The sequence below is a fragment of the Lissotriton helveticus genome, chromosome 1_1 (assembly GCF_964261635.1).
Source record: "Lissotriton helveticus chromosome 1_1, aLisHel1.1, whole genome shotgun sequence".
Classification (NCBI taxonomy): domain Eukaryota; kingdom Metazoa; phylum Chordata; class Amphibia; order Caudata; family Salamandridae; genus Lissotriton; species Lissotriton helveticus.
This window is the reverse complement of record NC_136057.1, coordinates 1,244,991,985-1,245,012,093: the sequence shown is the minus strand read 5'-3', so window position 1 is coordinate 1,245,012,093 and position 20,109 is coordinate 1,244,991,985.

Genomic DNA, 20,109 nt, shown 5'->3' with positions numbered 1-20,109 from the left:
AGCTGATTTGCATATAGCCAGTGTCTAACCCAGGGTGGTGTGGAGTGAAAAAAACGATGGATTTAGGCCCAGATCCTTGTACTGGGGTGAATGTATGACATTGTTCTACATTCTGTCCATCAACTGTGTTTTTTGTAATTTTCACCCCGAGTGGGCTGGGTATGCTCAGACGTGAGTCCCAGGCTCTCCACACCACTGGAGTCAAGCTATCCAGGCTGAATGAAGGCTGATAGCCAGAAACCGGTCCTTGGATGCTTGATTCCGGTCTGGGAAAGACAGGGCTTGGCAGTTCGGACTGGACTTTTCCCATGAGGCAAAGGGTCAGAGCTGATTTGCATATAGCCAGTGTCTAACCCAGGGTGGTGTGGAGTGAAAAAAACGATGGATTTAGGCCCAGATCCTTGTACTGGGGTGAATGTATGACATTGTTCTACATTCTGTCCATCAACTGTGTTTTTTGTAATTTTCACCCCGAGTGGGCTGGGTATGCTCAGACGTGAGTCCCAGATTCTCCACACCACTGGAGTCAAGCTATCCAGGCTGAATGAAGGCTGATAGCCAGAAACCGGTCCTTGGATGCTTGATTCCGGTCTGGGAAAGACAGGGCTTGGCAGTTCGGACTGGACTTTTCCCATGAGGCAAAGGGTCAGAGCTGATTTGCATATAGCCAGTGTCTAACCCAGGGTGGTGTGGAGTGAAAAAAATGATGGATTTAGGCCCAGATCCTTGTACTGGGGTGAATGTATGACATTGTTCTACATTCTGTCCATCAACTGTGTTTTTTGTAATTTTCACCCCGAGTGGGCTGGGTATGCTCAGACGTGAGTCCCAGGCTCTCCACACCACTGGAGTCAAGCTATCCAGGCTGAATGAAGGCTGATAGCCAGAAACCGGTCCTTGGATGCTTGATTCCGGTCTGGGAAAGACAGGGCTTGGCAGTTCGGACTGGACTTTTCCCATCAGGCAAAGGGTCAGAGCTGATTTGCATATAGCCAGTGTCTAACCCAGGGTGGTGTGGAGTGAAAAAAACGATGGATTTAGGCCCAGATCCTTGTACTGGGGTGAATGTATGACATTGTTCTACATTCTGTCCATCAACTGTGTTTTTTGTAATTTTCACCCCGAGTGGGCTGGGTATGCTCAGACGTGAGTCCCAGGTTCTCCACACCACTGGAGTCAAGCTATCCAGGCTGAATGAAGGCTGATAGCCAGAAACCGGTCCTTGGATGCTTGATTCCGGTCTGGGAAAGACAGGGCTTGGCAGTTCGGACTGGACTTTTCCCATGAGGCAAAGGGTCAGAGCTGATTTGCATATAGCCAGTGTCTAACCCAGGGTGGTGTGGAGTGAAAAAAACGATGGATTTAGGCCCAGATCCTTGTACTGGGGTGAATGTATGACATTGTTCTACATTCTGTCCATCAACTGTGTTTTTTGTAATTTTCACCCCGAGTGGGTTGGGTATGCTCAGACGTGAGTCCCAGGCTCTCCACACCACTGGAGTCAAGCTATCCAGGCTGAATGAAGGCTGATAGCCAGAAACCGGTCCTTGGATGCTTGATTCCGGTCTGGGAAAGACAGGGCTTGGCAGTTCGGACTGGACTTTTCCCATGAGCAAAGGGTCAGAGCTGATTTGCATATAGCCAGTGTCTAACCCAGGGTGGTGTGGAGTGAAAAAAACGATGGATTTAGGCCCAGATCCTTGTACTGGGGTGAATGTATGACATTGTTCTACATTCTGTCCATCAACTGTGTTTTTTGTAATTTTCACCCCGAGTGGGCTGGGTATGCTCAGACGTGAGTCCCAGGCTCTCCACACCACTGGAGTCAAGCTATCCAGGCGGAATGAAGGCTGATAGCCAGAAACCGGTCCTTGGATGCTTGATTCCGGTCTGGGAAAGACAGGGCTTGGCAGTTCGGACTGGACTTTTCCCATGAGGCAAAGGGTCAGAGCTGATTTGCATATAGCCAGTGTCTAACCCAGGGTGGTGTGGAGTGAAAAAAACGATGGATTTAGGCCCAGATCCTTGTACTGGGGTGAATGTATGACATTGTTCTACATTCTGTCCATCAACTGTGTTTTTTGTAATTTTCACCCCGAGTGGGCTGGGTATGCTCAGACGTGAGTCCCAGATTCTCCACACCACTGGAGTCAAGCTATCCAGGCTGAATGAAGGCTGATAGCCAGAAACCGGTCCTTGGATGCTTGATTCCGGTCTGGGAAAGACAGGGCTTGGCAGTTCGGACTGGACTTTTCCCATGAGGCAAAGGGTCAGAGCTGATTTGCATATAGCCAGTGTCTAACCCAGGGTGGTGTGGAGTGAAAAAAATGATGGATTTAGGCCCAGATCCTTGTACTGGGGTGAATGTATGACATTGTTCTACATTCTGTCCATCAACTGTGTTTTTTGTAATTTTCACCCCGAGTGGGCTGGGTATGCTCAGACGTGAGTCCCAGGCTCTCCACACCACTGGAGTCAAGCTGTCCAGGCTGAATGAAGGCTGATAGCCAGAAACCGGTCCTTGGATGCTTGATTCCGGTCTGGGAAAGACAGGGCTTGGCAGTTCGGACTGGACTTTTCCCATGAGGCAAAGGGTCAGAGCTGATTTGCATATAGCCAGTGTCTAACCCAGGGTGGTGTGGAGTGAAAAAAACGATGGATTTAGGCCCAGATCCTTGTACTGGGGTGAATGTATGACATTGTTCTACATTCTGTCCATCAACTGTGTTTTTTGTAATTTTCACCCCGAGTGGGCTGGGTATGCTCAGACGTGAGTCCCAGGCTCTCCACACCACTGGAGTCAAGCTATCCAGGCTGAATGAAGGCTGATAGCCAGAAACCGGTCCTTGGATGCTTGATTCCGGTCTGGGAAAGACAGGGCTTGGCAGTTCGGACTGGACTTTTCCCATCAGGCAAAGGGTCAGAGCTGATTTGCATATAGCCAGTGTCTAACCCAGGGTGGTGTGGAGTGAAAAAAACGATGGATTTAGGCCCAGATCCTTGTACTGGGGTGAATGTATGACATTGTTCTACATTCTGTCCATCAACTGTGTTTTTTGTAATTTTCACCCCGAGTGGGCTGGGTATGCTCAGACGTGAGTCCCAGGTTCTCCACACCACTGGAGTCAAGCTATCCAGGCTGAATGAAGGCTGATAGCCAGAAACCGGTCCTTGGATGCTTGATTCCGGTCTGGGAAAGACAGGGCTTGGCAGTTCGGACTGGACTTTTCCCATGAGGCAAAGGGTCAGAGCTGATTTGCATATAGCCAGTGTCTAACCCAGGGTGGTGTGGAGTGAAAAAAACGATGGATTTAGGCCCAGATCCTTGTACTGGGGTGAATGTATGACATTGTTCTACATTCTGTCCATCAACTGTGTTTTTTGTAATTTTCACCCCGAGTGGGTTGGGTATGCTCAGACGTGAGTCCCAGGCTCTCCACACCACTGGAGTCAAGCTATCCAGGCTGAATTAAGGCTGATAGCCAGAAACCGGTCCTTGGATGCTTGATTCCGGTCTGGGAAAGACAGGGCTTGGCAGTTCGGACTGGACTTTTCCCATGAGGCAAAGGGTCAGAGCTGATTTGCATATAGCCAGTGTCTAACCCAGGGTGGAGTGAAAAAAACGATGGATTTAGGCCCAGATCCTTGTACTGGGGTGAATGTATGACATTGTTCTACATTCTGTCCATCAACTGTGTTTTTTGTAATTTTCACCCCGAGTGGGCTGGGTATGCTCAGACGTGAGTCCCAGGCTCTCCACACCACTGGAGTCAAGCTATCCAGGCGGAATGAAGGCTGATAGCCAGAAACCGGTCCTTGGATGCTTGATTCCGGTCTGGGAAAGACAGGGCTTGGCAGTTCGGACTGGACTTTTCCCATGAGGCAAAGGGTCAGAGCTGATTTGCATATAGCCAGTGTCTAACCCAGGGTGGTGTGGAGTGAAAAAAACGATGGATTTAGGCCCAGATCCTTGTACTGGGGTGAATGTATGACATTGTTCTACATTCTGTCCATCAACTGTGTTTTTTGTAATTTTCACCCCGAGTGGGCTGGGTATGCTCAGACGTGAGTCCCAGGCTCTCCACACCACTGGAGTCAAGCTATCCAGGCTGAATGAAGGCTGATAGCCAGAAACCGGTCCTTGGATGCTTGATTCCGGTCTGGGAAAGACAGGGCTTGGCAGTTCGGACTGGACTTTTCCCATGAGGCAAAGGGTCAGAGCTGATTTGCATATAGCCAGTGTCTAACCCAGGGTGGTGTGGAGTGAAAAAAACGATGGATTTAGGCCCAGATCCTTGTACTTGGGTGAATGTATGACATTGTTCTACATTCTGTCCATCAACTGTGTTTTTTGTAATTTTCACCCCGAGTGGGCTGGGTATGCTCAGACGTGAGTCCCAGGCTCTCCACACCACTGGAGTCAAGCTATCCAGGCTGAATGAAGGCTGATAGCCAGAAACCGGTCCTTGGATGCTTGATTCCGGTCTGGGAAAGACAGGGCTTGGCAGTTCGGACTGGACTTTTCCCATGAGGCAAAGGGTCAGAGCTGATTTGCATATAGCCAGTGTCTAACCCAGGGTGGTGTGGAGTGAAAAAAACGATGGATTTAGGCCCAGATCCTTGTACTGGGGTGAATGTATGACATTGTTCTACATTCTGTCCATCAACTGTGTTTTTTGTAATTTTCACCCCGAGTGGGCTGGGTATGCTCAGACGTGAGTCCCAGATTCTCCACACCACTGGAGTCAAGCTATCCAGGCTGAATGAAGGCTGATAGCCAGAAACCGGTCCTTGGATGCTTGATTCCGGTCTGGGAAAGACAGGGCTTGGCAGTTCGGACTGGACTTTTCCCATGAGGCAAAGGGTCAGAGCTGATTTGCATATAGCCAGTGTCTAACCCAGGGTGGTGTGGAGTGAAAAAAATGATGGATTTAGGCCCAGATCCTTGTACTGGGGTGAATGTATGACATTGTTCTACATTCTGTCCATCAACTGTGTTTTTTGTAATTTTCACCCCGAGTGGGCTGGGTATGCTCAGACGTGAGTCCCAGGCTCTCCACACCACTGGAGTCAAGCTGTCCAGGCTGAATGAAGGCTGATAGCCAGAAACCGGTCCTTGGATGCTTGATTCCGGTCTGGGAAAGACAGGGCTTGGCAGTTCGGACTGGACTTTTCCCATGAGGCAAAGGGTCAGAGCTGATTTGCATATAGCCAGTGTCTAACCCAGGGTGGTGTGGAGTGAAAAAAACGATGGATTTAGGCCCAGATCCTTGTACTGGGGTGAATGTATGACATTGTTCTACATTCTGTCCATCAACTGTGTTTTTTGTAATTTTCACCCCGAGTGGGCTGGGTATGCTCAGACGTGAGTCCCAGGCTCTCCACACCACTGGAGTCAAGCTATCCAGGCTGAATGAAGGCTGATAGCCAGAAACCGGTCCTTGGATGCTTGATTCCGGTCTGGGAAAGACAGGGCTTGGCAGTTCGGACTGGACTTTTCCCATCAGGCAAAGGGTCAGAGCTGATTTGCATATAGCCAGTGTCTAACCCAGGGTGGTGTGGAGTGAAAAAAACGATGGATTTAGGCCCAGATCCTTGTACTGGGGTGAATGTATGACATTGTTCTACATTCTGTCCATCAACTGTGTTTTTTGTAATTTTCACCCCGAGTGGGCTGGGTATGCTCAGACGTGAGTCCCAGGTTCTCCACACCACTGGAGTCAAGCTATCCAGGCTGAATGAAGGCTGATAGCCAGAAACCGGTCCTTGGATGCTTGATTCCGGTCTGGGAAAGACAGGGCTTGGCAGTTCGGACTGGACTTTTCCCATGAGGCAAAGGGTCAGAGCTGATTTGCATATAGCCAGTGTCTAACCTAGGGTGGTGTGGAGTGAAAAAAACAATGGATTTAGGCCCAGATCCTTGTACTGGGGTGAATGTATGACATTGTTCTACATTCTGTCCATCAACTGTGTTTTTTGTAATTTTCACCCCGAGTGGGCTGGGTATGCTCAGACGTGAGTCCCAGGCTCTCCACACCACTGGAGTCAAGCTATCCAGGCTGAATGAAGGCTGATAGCCAGAAACCGGTCCTTGGATGCTTGATTCCGGTCTGGGAAAGACAGGGCTTGGCAGTTCGGACTGGACTTTTCCCATGAGGCAAAGGGTCAGAGCTGATTTGCATATAGCCAGTGTCTAACCCAGGGTGGTGTGGAGTGAAAAAAACGACGGATTTAGGCCCAGATCCTTGTACTGGGGTGAATGTATGACATTGTTCTACATTCTGTCCATCAACTGTGTTTTTTGTAATTTTCACCCCGAGTGGGCTGGGTATGCTCAGATGTGAGTCCCAGGCTCTCCACACCACTGGAGTCAAGCTATCCAGGCTGAATGAAGGCTGATAGCCAGAAACCGGTCCTTGGATGCTTGATTCCGGTCTGGGAAAGACAGGGCTTGGCAGTTCGGACTGGACTTTTCCCATGAGGCAAAGGGTCAGAGCTGATTTGCATATAGCCAGTGTCTAACCCAGGGTGGTGTGGAGTGAAAAAAACGATGGATTTAGGCCCAGATCCTTGTACTGGGGTGAATGTATGACATTCTTCTACATTCTGTCCATCACCTGTGTTTTTTGTAATTTTCACCCCGAGTGGGCTGGGTATGCTCAGACGTGAGTCCCAGGCTCTCCACACCACTGGAGTCAAGCTATCCAGGCTGAATGAAGGCTGATAGCCAGAAACCGGTCCTTGGATGCTTGATTCCGGTCTGGGAAAGACAGGGCTTGGCAGTTCGGACTGGACTTTTCCCATGAGGCAAAGGGTCAGAGCTGATTTGCATATAGCCAGTGTCTAACCCAGGGTGGTGTGGAGTGAAAAAAACGATGGATTTAGGCCCAGATCCTTGTACTGGGGTGAATGTATGACATTGTTCTACATTCTGTCCATCAACTGTGTTTTTTGTAATTTTCACCCCGAGTGGGCTGGGTATGCTCAGACGTGAGTCCCAGGCTCTCCACACCACTGGAGTCAAGCTATCCAGGCTGAATGAAGGCTGATAGCCAGAAACCGGTCCTTGGATGCTTGATTCCGGTCTGGGAAAGACAGGGCTTGGCAGTTCGGACTGGACTTTTCCCATGAGGCAAAGGGTCAGAGCTGATTTGCATATAGCCAGTGTCTAACCCAGGGTGGTGTGGAGTGAAAAAAACGATGGATTTAGGCCCAGATCCTTGTACTGGGGTGAATGTATGACATTGTTCTACATTCTGTCTATCAACTGTGTTTTTTGTAATTTTCACCCCGAGTGGGCTGGGTATGCTCAGACGTGAGTCCCAGGCTCTCCACACCACTGGAGTCAAGCTATCCAGGCTGAATGAAGGCTGATAGCCAGAAACCGGTCCTTGGATGCTTGATTCCGGTCTGGGAAAGACAGGGCTTGGCAGTTCGGACTGGACTTTTCCCATGAGGCAAAGGGTCAGAGCTGATTTGCATATAGCCAGTGTCTAACCCAGGGTGGTGTGGAGTGAAAAAAACGATGGATTTAGGCCCAGATCCTTGTACTGGGGTGAATGTATGACATTGTTCTACATTCTGTCCATCAACTGTGTTTTTTGTAATTTTCACCCCGAGTGGGCTGGGTATGCTCAGACGTGAGTCCCAGGCTCTCCACACCACTGGAGTCAAGCTATCCAGGCTGAATGAAGGCTGATAGCCAGAAACCGGTCCTTGGATGCTTGATTCCGGTCTGGGAAAGACAGGGCTTGGCAGTTCGGACTGGACTTTTCCCATCAGGCAAAGGGTCAGAGCTGATTTGCATATAGCCAGTGTCTAACCCAGGGTGGTGTGGAGTGAAAAAAACGATGGATTTAGGCCCAGATCCTTGTACTGGGGTGAATGTATGACATTGTTCTACATTCTGTCCATCAACTGTTTTTTTTTGTAATTTTCACCCCGAGTTGGCTGGGTATGCTCAGACGTGAGTCCCAGGCTCTCCACACCACTGGAGTCAAGCTATCCAGGCTGAATGAAGGCTGATAGCCAGAAACCGGTCCTTGGATGCTTGATTCCGGTCTGGGAAAGACAGGGCTTGGCAGTTCGGACTGGACTTTTCCCATGAGGCAAAGGGTCAGAGCTGATTTGCATATAGCCAGTGTCTAACCCAGGGTGGTGTGGAGTGAAAAAAACGATGGATTTAGGCCCAGATCCTTGTACTGGGGTGAATGTATGACATTGTTCTACATTCTGTCCATCAACTGTGTTTTTTGTAATTTTCACCCGAGTGGGCTGGGTATGCTCAGACGTGAGTCCCAGGCTCTCCACACCACTGGAGTCAAGCTATCCAGGCTGAATGAAGGCTGATAGCCAGAAACCGGTCCTTGGATGCTTGATTCCGGTCTGGGAAAGACAGGGCTTGGCAGTTCGGACTGGACTTTTCCCATGAGGCAAAGGGTCCGAGCTGATTTGCATATAGCCAGTGTCTAACCCAGGGTGGTGTGGAGTGAAAAAAACGATGGATTTAGGCCCAGATCCTTGTACTGGGATGAATGTATGACATTGTTCTACATTCTGTCCATCAACTGTGTTTTTTGTAATTTTCACCCCGAGTGGGCTGGGTATGCTCAGACGTGAGTCCCAGGCTCTCCACACCACTGGAGTCAAGCTATCCAGGCTGAATGAAGGCTGATAGCCAGAAACCGGTCCTTGGATGCTTGATTCCGGTCTGGGAAAGACAGGGCTTGGCAGTTCGGACTGGACTTTTCCCATGAGGCAAAGGGTCAGAGCTGATTTGCATATAGCCAGTGTCTAACCCAGGGTGGTGTGGAGTAAAAAAACGATGGATTTAGGCCCAGATCCTTGTACTGGGGTGAATGTATGACATTGTTCTACAGTCTGTCCATCAACTGTGTTTTTTGTAATTTTCACCCCGAGTGGGCTGGGTATGCTCAGACGTGAGTCCCAGGCTCTCCACACCACTGGAGTCAAGCTATCCAGGCTGAATGAAGGCTGATAGCCAGAAACCGGTCCTTGGATGCTTGATTCCGGTCTGGGAAAGACAGGGCTTGGCAGTTCGGACTGGACTTTTCCCATCAGGCAAAGGGTCAGAGCTGATTTGCATATAGCCAGTGTCTAACCCAGGGTGGTGTGGAGTGAAAAAAACGATGGATTTAGGCCCAGATCCTTGTACTGGGGTGAATGTATGACATTGTTCTACATTCTGTCCATCAACTGTGTTTTTTGTAATTTTCACCCCGAGTGGGCTGGGTATGCTCAGACGTGAGTCCCAGGCTCTCCACACCACTGGAGTCAAGCTATCCAGGCTGAATGAAGGCTGATAGCCAGAAACCGGTCCTTGGATGCTTGATTCCGGTCTGGGAAAGACAGGGCTTGGCAGTTCGGACTGGACTTTTCCCATCAGGCAAAGGGTCAGAGCTGATTTGCATATAGCCAGTGTCTAACCCAGGGTGGTGTGGAGTGAAAAAAACGATGGATTTAGGCCCAGATCCTTGTACTGGGGTGAATGTATGACATTGTTCTACATTCTGTCCATCAACTGTTTTTTTTTGTAATTTTCACCCCGAGTTGGCTGGGTATGCTCAGACGTGAGTCCCAGGCTCTCCACACCACTGGAGTCAAGCTATCCAGGCTGAATGAAGGCTGATAGCCAGAAACCGGTCCTTGGATGCTTGATTCCGGTCTGGGAAAGACAGGGCTTGGCAGTTCGGACTGGACTTTTCCCATGAGGCAAAGGGTCAGAGCTGATTTGCATATAGCCAGTGTCTAACCCAGGGTGGTGTGGAGTGAAAAAAACGATGGATTTAGGCCCAGATCCTTGTACTGGGGTGAATGTATGACATTGTTCTACATTCTGTCCATCAACTGTGTTTGTTGTAATTTTCACCCCGAGTGGGCTGGGTATGCTCAGATGTGAGTCCCAGGCTCTCCACACCACTGGAGTCAAGCTATCCAGGCTGAATGAAGGCTGATAGCCAGAAACCGGTCCTTGGATGCTTGATTCCGGTCTGGGAAAGACAGGGCTTGGCAGTTTGGACTGGACTTTTCCCATGAGGCAAAGGGTCAGAGCTGATTTGCATATAGCCAGTGTCTAACCCAGGGTGGTGTGGAGTGAAAAAAACGATGGATTTAGGCCCAGATCCTTGTACTGGGGTGAATGTATGACATTGTTCTACATTCTGTCCATCAACTGTGTTTTTTGTAATTTTCACCCCGAGTGGGCTGGGTATGCTCAGACGTGAGTCCCAGGCTCTCCACACCACTGGAGTCAAGCTATCCAGGCTGAATGAAGGCTGATAGCCAGAAACCGGTCCTTGGATGCTTGATTCCGGTCTGGGAACGACAGGGCTTGGCAGTTCGGACTGGACTTTTCCCATGAGGCAAAGGGTCAGAGCTGATTTGCATATAGCCAGTGTCTAACCCAGGGTGGTGTGGAGTGAAAAAAACGATGGATTTAGGCCCAGATCCTTGTACTGGGGTGAATGTATGACATTGTTCTACATTCTGTCCATCAACTGTGTTTTTTGTAATTTTCACCCGAGTGGGCTGGGTATGCTCAGACGTGAGTCCCAGGCTCTCCACACCACTGGAGTCAAGCTATCCAGGCTGAATGAAGGCTGATAGCCAGAAACCGGTCCTTGGATGCTTGATTCCGGTCTGGGAAAGACAGGGCTTGGCAGTTCGGACTGGACTTTTCCCATGAGGCAAAGGGTCCGAGCTGATTTGTATATAGCCAGTGTCTAACCCAGGGTGGTGTGGAGTGAAAAAAACGATGGATTTAGGCCCAGATCCTTGTACTGGGATGAATGTATGACATTGTTCTACATTCTGTCCATCAACTGTGTTTTTTGTAATTTTCACCCCGAGTGGGCTGGGTATGCTCAGACGTGAGTCCCAGGCTCTCCACACCACTGGAGTCAAGCTATCCAGGCTGAATGAAGGCTGATAGCCAGAAACCGGTCCTTGGATGCTTGATTCCGGTCTGGGAAAGACAGGGCTTGGCAGTTCGGACTGGACTTTTCCCATGAGGCAAAGGGTCAGAGCTGATTTGCATATAGCCAGTGTCTAACCCAGGGTGGTGTGGAGTAAAAAAAACGATGGATTTAGGCCCAGATCCTTGTACTGGGGTGAATGTATGACATTGTTCTACATTCTGTCCATCAACTGTGTTTTTTGTAATTCTATCACCTGGCACACTTCCCTCACGTGATAGGCTGCATTGATGGTACCCACGTACCACTCTGTCCACCTGCAGCCACAGAGCACATATACAGAAACCGCAAGTCTACGCACTCCATCAACGTACAGGTCATATGTAACGCAGGGAACCTCATCACAGACATCGTTGCAAAGTTCCCCGGAAGTACCCATGATTCTTACATATTCCAGAATAGTGGAATATACAGACGCCTACTTGCCGGAGAATTTGGAAATGGATACCTGCTAGGTAAATCACATTGACACACCATGACACTCACAGCAGATCTACGTATCATGTACATGCAATTAATGTCATTCTTTCTCCCCCCTAGGCGACAGTGCATATGCCCTGCGGTCCTTTGTGCTCACCCCCTACCTCAACCCATCCACCAGGAGTGAAAGGATGTACAATGTGGCTCACAGATCTACACGAAACGTTGTGGAGCGCACATTTGGACTCCTTAAGAGCAGGTTTTGCTGCCTCCACAAGAGTGGAGGGGCACGGCAGTACACCCCAATCATCTGCTGCAAAATCATAGCGACCTATGCAATGTTACATAATCTCGCCACAAAGGAAGACACAGAGGTGGAGATCACACATCATGAGGACATTGATGATGACACAGAAGTGGCAGAGCCCCATGGTACAGTAGCGATTCAGAAAAAGGGGGTGGTGATGAACAGAGTGTCTGAATTAGGCAGACCACTCTTACCCAGTCCAAAGATCAGGGCTTGATCCATCACCGTTATTTAGCTCACTGCCCCATCCCAGCTCAGAACCTGGCTATATGCAAATTAGTCTGTCCCTGGCCCAGTGCATCATGGGAACAGGGCAGACCAAACTACCGAGCCAATTCTTCACCAGAAAGGAGACAAGCTTCCGGGGACCGGTTTCTGGCATTTCAGCCGTCGTCGGCCCGGCTTGCTTGAATCCTGATGGAGCAGTGAGCAAGGGACTCATGTCTGAGTATACCCTGCCACACCTATAGTGGCCAAAAACGATTCAGAAAAAGGGGGTGGTGATGAACAGAGTGTCTGAATTAAGCAGACCACTCTTACCCAGTCCAAAGATCAGGGCTTGATCCATCACCGTTATTTAGCTCACTGCCCCATCCCAGCTCAGAACCTGGCTATATGCAAATTAGTCTGTCCCTGGCCCAGTGCATCATGGGAACAGGGCAGACCAAACTACCAAGCCAATTCTTCACCAGAAAGGAGAAAAGCTTCCGGGGACCGGTTTCTGGCATTTCAGCCGTCGTCGGCCCGGCTTGCTTGAATCCTGATGGAGCAGTGAGCAAGGGACTCATGTCTGAGTATACCCTGCCACACCTATAGTGGCCAAAAACGATTCAGAAAAAGGGGGTGGTGATGAACAGAGTGTCTGAATTAAGCAGACCACTCTTACCCAGTCCAAAGATCAGGGCTTGATCCATCACCATTATTTAGCTCACTGCCCCTTCCCAGCTCAGAACCTGGCTATATGCAAATTAGTCTGTCCCTGGCCCAGTGCATCATTGGAACAGGGCAGACCAAACTACCAAGCCAATTCTTCACCAGAAAGGAGACAAGCTTCTGGGGACCGGTTTCTGGCATTTCAGCCGTCGTCGGCCCGGCTTGCTTGAATCCTGATGGAGCAGTGAGCAAGGGACTCATGTCTGAGTATACCCTGCCACACCTATAGTGGCCAAAAACGATTCAGAAAAAGGGGGTGGTGATGAACAGAGTGTCTGAATTAAACAGACCACTCTTACCCAGTCCAAAGATCAGGGCTTGATCCATCACCGTTATTTAGCTCACTGCCCCATCCCAGCTCAGAACCTGGCTATATGCAAATTAGTCTGTCCCTGGCCCAGTGCATCATGGGAACAGGGCAGACCAAACTACCAAGCCAATTCTTCACCAGAAAGGAGACAAGCTTCCGGGGACAGGTTTCTGGCATTTCAGCCGTCGTCGGCCCGGCTTGCTTGAATCCTGATGGAGCAGTGAGCAAGGGACTCATGTCTGAGTATACCCTGCCACACCTATAGTGGCCAAAAACGATTCAGAAAAAGGGGGTGGTGATGAACAGAGTGTCTGAATTAAGCAGACCACTCTTACCCAGTCCAAAGATCAGGGCTTGATCCATCACCGTTATTTAGCTCACTGCCCCATCCCAGCTCAGAACCTGGCTATATGCAAATTAGTCTGTCCCTGGCCCAGTGCATCATGGGAACAGGGCAGACCAAACTACCAAGCCAATTCTTCACCAGAAAGGAGACAAGCTTCCGGGGACCGGTTTCTGGCATTTCAGCCGTCGTCGGCCCGGCTTGCTTGAATCCTGATGGAGCAGTGAGCAAGGGACTCATGTCTGAGTATACCCTGCCACACCTATAGTGGCCAAAAACGATTCAGAAAAAGGGGGTGGTGATGAACAGAGTGTCTGAATTAAGCAAACCACTCTTACCCAGTCCAAAGATCAGGGCTCGATCCATCACCGTTATTTAGCTCACAGCCCCATCCCAGCTCAGAACCTGGCTATATGCAAATTAGTCTGTCCCTGGCCGAGTGCAGTTCATGGTACAGTAGCAGCAGCAGCTACAGATGGGAGACAGAGACGGGAAGAGGTCACACAGCAATATTTCTGAGTGAGTAATGAGACACAGGCAGGCAAAGTTAATGGCGTACGTAGTTTATTATTCACTACGCTACTGCATTGCTAGCACACATGTGTCACACAATATCAAACTGTCCATGACTGTGTTGTCACGGTTAACACCACCGTGACCTCTTCCTTGGGTGGAGGGCAAAGTCACTGTTTGTGGCCACGGACCACAGGGCGGGACTGCTGTGGCTGTGTGTCAATGTTCTCGGTGTGGCCTGTCTCACTTGCCCGACGCCTGCCGCTCCTACGTAAGTCTTGTACAGGAGTGCTTGCGCCACTCCTGCTGGTGGACCCCTCACTTTCCAACACACAAGTGTCGCCACCAGTGCCAGTCTCTTGAGCAAGCATGAGCTCCATTGCAGAGGTCATTCTGGCCATTCCTACTGATAAATTGGTGCAGCACTGCACAATGGCATCCTGCATTGCCACTGACCGTCTGCACAGCACGGTGGTAGCAGTAGCAAACCTGTTCAGGGCTTTTGTCTGCTGCCGCACATCAACACTAGCCTTGCGCCTCTCCAAATGGTCCCTGTCTAACTTGTCACACAGGACAGTCATGCACTGTGTTATGTCGGAAATGCCAGACGCCATTGACTGCATGCTCTCAGATATTTCCCCAATGCCCTTGCCTACTGCATCGAGCTTGTTGTTTGTTGTGAGTGCCTGCCTCTGAACCCCTATCATTGCTTTCGCCTGCAGGTGCTGTACTTTGACCATGGTGGCCTCCAGTCCGCAGAAGACCCCCTGATCCTGACGCACATCATCTGCCTCCCGTGGCCTTCGCCCTCGGACAGTGGCCCTCAAAACTCTGGGAGTGGGCAGCTGCTCAGTGTTGGCTGTTTCCTGTGTGTCACCCTCCTCCTCCTCCTCCTCCCCAGATGTTTCCAGTATTCGGCGAGGGGGCACATCAAGGCGCCTTGCCCTTCCCAGCACTGGGGATGGTGTTGTGGGGGTGGGGGACTGTGCAGCCGCTCCTGTCTCTTGACTCCCAAATAACAGAGGGGACTGTGGCTGTGGTGCTGTTGGCTCCTCAGGTGACTGGGCTGCCTGCTCATGGTCCTTCCCTCCGTGTAATGTGCTGGGTCTAGCTTGTTCCCTCCTCTTCTCTCTATCCTCTGCTGTGCTGCGCATTGACTCTCCTGTGGACAGACATGGACATTGTGCCAGTGGAGTGGTTCACCTGTGTCTCATGATTAAACACACTGCTATTGCACTTTTGCCTGTCTCTCAATTTGCCTATGCTAGTTGTCTGTTGCTTCCCTTGCTGCATGGCATGCAGACTGCTTAGAGGTGTCTACCCATTACTACATTTCCCATGATGCATTGCAGAACATTTTTAAAACCTGTTCAGGAGCATGATGTTGGCACACAGAGTGTGTGAGGGGAATAGTTAAATGTGCAATTGACAATGTACTTGCATCTTACCTTGTTTCTTCGCAGCTCTTGCTGAGCTGTCAGCGTCCCCGATGCTGTGGATGTATTCAGCCTCAAGGGTGGATGCCACCAGATCCTCTATGTCGGTGAGTCGTGGGGCTCGGTTTCTTCCTCCCCCTGTTACAGTGCATTCCTTGCGGTGGGCAGCTAGTTTCTTCTTCGTGCTGATGCGGATGTCATACCACCGTTTTTTAAGATCTTCCAGTTCACAGTGGGTGACACCAATGGCATTTACCTTGCCTTGTATTTCAATCCAGGTGCTGCGCTTGATGGATTCAGCTACATGCAGTGATTGCTTCCCAAATATCTTGCTGTAATTTCTTGCAACCTCTGCAACAACCACCTGCAGTTCTTCTTGGCTGAACTTCTGCTTCCTTTTGCGCTCTGCAGCATCCCTCTGTGCATCCTGACTCTCCATGGTGCTGTGTTGGTTAGCTCAGGGAAGCCTGCTCCACACTCTGTCCTCCTGCTCTCCTGACTGTTGGTTTCTGCACCTGCATGGGGGTGGCCTGTCCCAGGTACTGGGGAGGGGTGCTTGATTCTGATTGGTTGATTCCCCAGTGCCTTTGGAATTGGGTGTGGTTGGAGTTCCCGATTGGTTCACAGGCTCACATGTTTGTCAGTTTCAAATTTCCGATTCGGTATTTACCGAATCGGTATTTACCGATTCGGTACTACCCATTCATTCCTATGGGCCATGGGCCCGTTGGTATGTATGGGTTTTACCGATTCGGATTTTACCGAGTAGGTAAATACCGATTCGGTAAATACCGATTTCAGATACCGAGTGATTCCGATTCGGTATTTTTTACCGATTTTTTATCTACATCTCATTTTCCGATTCTGAAATACCGATTTGGTAAGACTCGGTATTTTAGAATCGGTAAATTAGAATTACCTACGTCTGGCTTTTAGTCTTTAAAAAATGCTACGTAACCCACACGAGCCGATCTGCCAGGACTCTAAGCTTGTTTCCTCCCTGTACTCGCTGATCGGCTGGGCTATAGTTAAGGCACTCTCCAACTCATCGGATTGCCTCCTGCACAGAGCTCCGACGGATACGCTGACTCAGAGCGGCTCCTCCGACGTCGACAAAGCTGACAGAGCCGGTAGCTCCAACAGTCCTTGCAAGTCCTCCGAAACTGGATTCGCCTCTACCTCGACCTCTGCTTTTACTTTGGTCCCTGCCTCCATGCCTCCGAAAGCCACAGCAGTGGCCTCGTCAGCAGCAGCGCGAGCAAGAGCGACCAGGGCGGCCAGAGCACTCCGCGAGGATGCGGAACGCCAGACCATGAATGGAGCACGGAGTGGGGGCGGGCCTGGCAACACGCTGTCTCCCGCAGCACAAGGGAAGAATCAGCCCACTCCCTCTGCTGACTGCTCTCCGAGACAGGAGGCACTGGCCTCACGAAGGAAGCTCCAGAAGAAAGATGCTTCAAGCGCTTTGGCAGCCCCGGGCTGCACAGTAATCAATCTACTCCGGAAAAGCAAAGGAGCGCTTTCAGTACAAGGCAAGAAGCAGTCTTCAGTTTCCTCATGTACTCTGCCTGAAGCTACATTGGACGCGCAAATTCAGCTGGCGTGAATAGCATCTTGGATTAGCAGGGGGGTAGTGCTCAAGCTCCTGAAGGTGAATTTCAAAACGATGTCGATACCAATATCACGCAGCCAGCGACGCCCACTGCTATTGAGCCCACTGCTATTGTAAGTACTATTGAGCTTGTGGAACAGGACATTTGTTTACAGCCTAACTCCTCTCCCAGTACAGCTGCTGACATTGGGGGTGCAGAGCTAGATTAGATTGCTGAGCTTAATGTTTCAAACCTGGCCAATTTATCTTTAAATGAAGGGTCAGCTAGTGTTGCTAGTGCTACTGTGGATACCTCGGTGTTTGCATTACCAGCCTTTGTACCGACATCTATCGCATTCCATGTATAACTACATGTGATATTGACAAATTGACATGAATTGTTTCATTGTATTTGGCACTCACCTGGATACTCAACTCCTCGTCTTCTAATCCTCCTTCTATGCCTTGAATGATAGTCAGGTTTAAAATCTTTCGAGCCTCCTCTCATGAAGTTAACTTTAGCTCTGACGCAGATCATCCACCATGATGTTTCAGATACTGCAACCTTTTTTGCATTCATCAACTTTCCAGGGGTTTGCAGACACAGCATCAATTGTATTGAAACTTGTTTGCTAGATTTCTGCCGTGGTGTTGGTACTGGTCTTGGATACCAATTGTCTCACAGGTCTAGCCTCTTATTTCAACACCTCCTCTGTACTTGCAATTCAAGTACACTAAATTCTTAAATAATCAGATGCTATGATGCTGTGTGGGCGGGTCACGTGGAGTGGATGGCACTCTCTTCAGCTGGATTGAAGTGGATTCAACAGAGTCTACAAAATGTCTGCCTGTTGATCTTTGGATTGCAGGTGGTGGGCAAAAAAAATATTTTATTTTTCTGCTCTAAAATGATGATCAAGAATTCTGTATGCTCTCCTGTGCACTTGACATCATTTTGGTACAAGAAGATGACATATTTCCTACTGATTTATGTAATTTGCGGTCGTATTTATTGTACTGCGTAATGTACGTTTACATTTTTTAAATAATTTTGTGTTTTAATTAATCATAGAATGTTTTTATTTTCTTGTACCAAAATGTACCAGGCAGAATGAGTTTGGAGGCAATTTTGAAGACAGGGCCCACAGGTTCACACTAACGCGGTGAATGTATGAGATGAAGAGGTCTTGGAGTGAAGCAAATGTTCGGGCGTTTGCGATGTTGTGGTTGGAGGCAATAGATTGCAATAATTGTCTGATCAAATTAGCATTTTGCACGATCCCGCTTAGCTAATGTCCCACCTTGTCTCTTCTCTGCAGAGATACTCACTGAAGAAGTTTACAGCGAATGACAGCAGTCAGAAAGAACTGTGCCATTTTTAGGTTTTGCTTGGCAATGCGTACGCATGCGCTAGCAAAATCCTTATGTTTCTCTGTGGGGTCGGGTATCCGCCCCCTCCTCGCCCCCTCCTCCCATTGGCTAGCTCCATAAATGGAGGCTAGCCATTGGGAGCCGGATCTGTCCGTCAAGGCCGGACCAGATTCGGGGGCGTTCCCGACATTTTTTCCCTCTCCACCCACTTCGGATCGTCATCGCGGCGGTGGTTGTGTGTTATTTTTTTTTTTTCAGTCGCCCCGTTTTCGTCTTTTTACAAGTGTTTGTTGTTGGAGTTGGCTGCAAGATTCGAGTTCCCACGAGGCGATCAGGTAAGGAGCATTTTTTTAATATAATTTCTTTTTTTTGTTTAATTTGTCGGTTCCGCCGTGTCGTGTGTTTGTTGGCTCGTGAGCTCTGTTTCCCGCCCCCCCCTCCCCATGTCCGTGTCTGTTCCGCCCCCCTCCCCATGTGTCAGTTCTGCCCCCCTCCCAGTGTGCCCGTTCTGACTGTGGACTCTCTCCGCCCGCTCCTGCAGGGGGGCGCGGGGGCGCCGGAGAGAAGTAACCAACTCCAAGGTGGGAACGAGCAGTAAATAAACACACGCCAACAAAGTTTCCACTTCCCATCCAATCTCATCCATACCCCGTAAGCGGTGGCGTAACGCAAAGAAATGATGCCCCCTCCGCAGAATGTGATGAGGGACGACTAAGCCCCCCCATAGCTCACAGATATTCACTGCCCTCGAGCTGAATGGGGGCCCTCCCCTAAAAAATGTACTCTCCCTCCCGACCCCCTCACCTGCGCTGCAGGGGCCTGCGTTGCACCCCTGCCCATAAATACATTCTTGCTTTAATGAGAAGGGTCATTGGTGTAGCAGCCGCTTTCTGTCCTGCTCCGCATTTCATAATTCTGGCAGAGCTGGCCTTTTCCCGTCCTGAGTCGACCTCTCTGCATCATCCCTTGTAAGTCAAGTGGGGCGTGTGGTTTTGGATTCACGCACCTTAAATGAAGTAAAAAGATCCCTCGGCGTCTCTTCCCTGGACCAGACGAGTTTACACAGGTGAGTCTGTGGCTGGAACAAACCACTTTTACAAAGGAGGCGGGATGTTTGCCAAAGCAGCGCTTCCGGTGCCCAGGCCAGGCCTCTGGCTGGCTGGAGAGTTTATGGGTCTGGTACCCAACCCGGTGGGCGCAGACACCTCCCCATCACAGGCAACCGGGGTAACTGTGCCGCTCCTGGGATGCAAGCAGGCGAAAACAACCCACAGGAAGATGCACTCAGTCCAGACTAGAGCACTTCGAAGGTCCACGTGCAATTGTGAGTTTTACTGTCCCCTTGGTCTGGGCCCAAGTGCCGCCATTTCTGTATGCCAGGTACGCCTGGTCATCCCTTGATATAAACAAAGAAAGGACGAAATCAAGAGACCGACAGCTTAGCTGTTTCACTCGAGGGAGAAGGGCAGGAGAAAGAGGTCTCATGGCAGCTGTACGGGTAAAATGCTTTATTCAGCACATAACTTTGAAGGGGGAATTTGCAATATGACAGCGTAATTGGCAGAATTATAGCCATTTTGTATCACTCTTGTTAAGGCGAAATTCCCAAAATCGCTCTATTACGCCCAGTGCTTGAAATGGAAAAATAGAAGTTTGCTGGTTTCTGAGAAGTGCCGGTACTCCTTAATTAAAAGTATTACGCCACTCTCGAGAAGTGCCGGTACTCTCCCTTTCAAAATAAAGTGCTGGTACTCCCTAACGGACACTAGCTATCCATTCAAAGCACTGCATGAATTCAAAACCACACACAACACTATTTTATGCCGCATTGCGTATTTAACTGCTGTTTGTGGTAAACATTGACAGGAAACGCACAGAAATATTGTGAGTG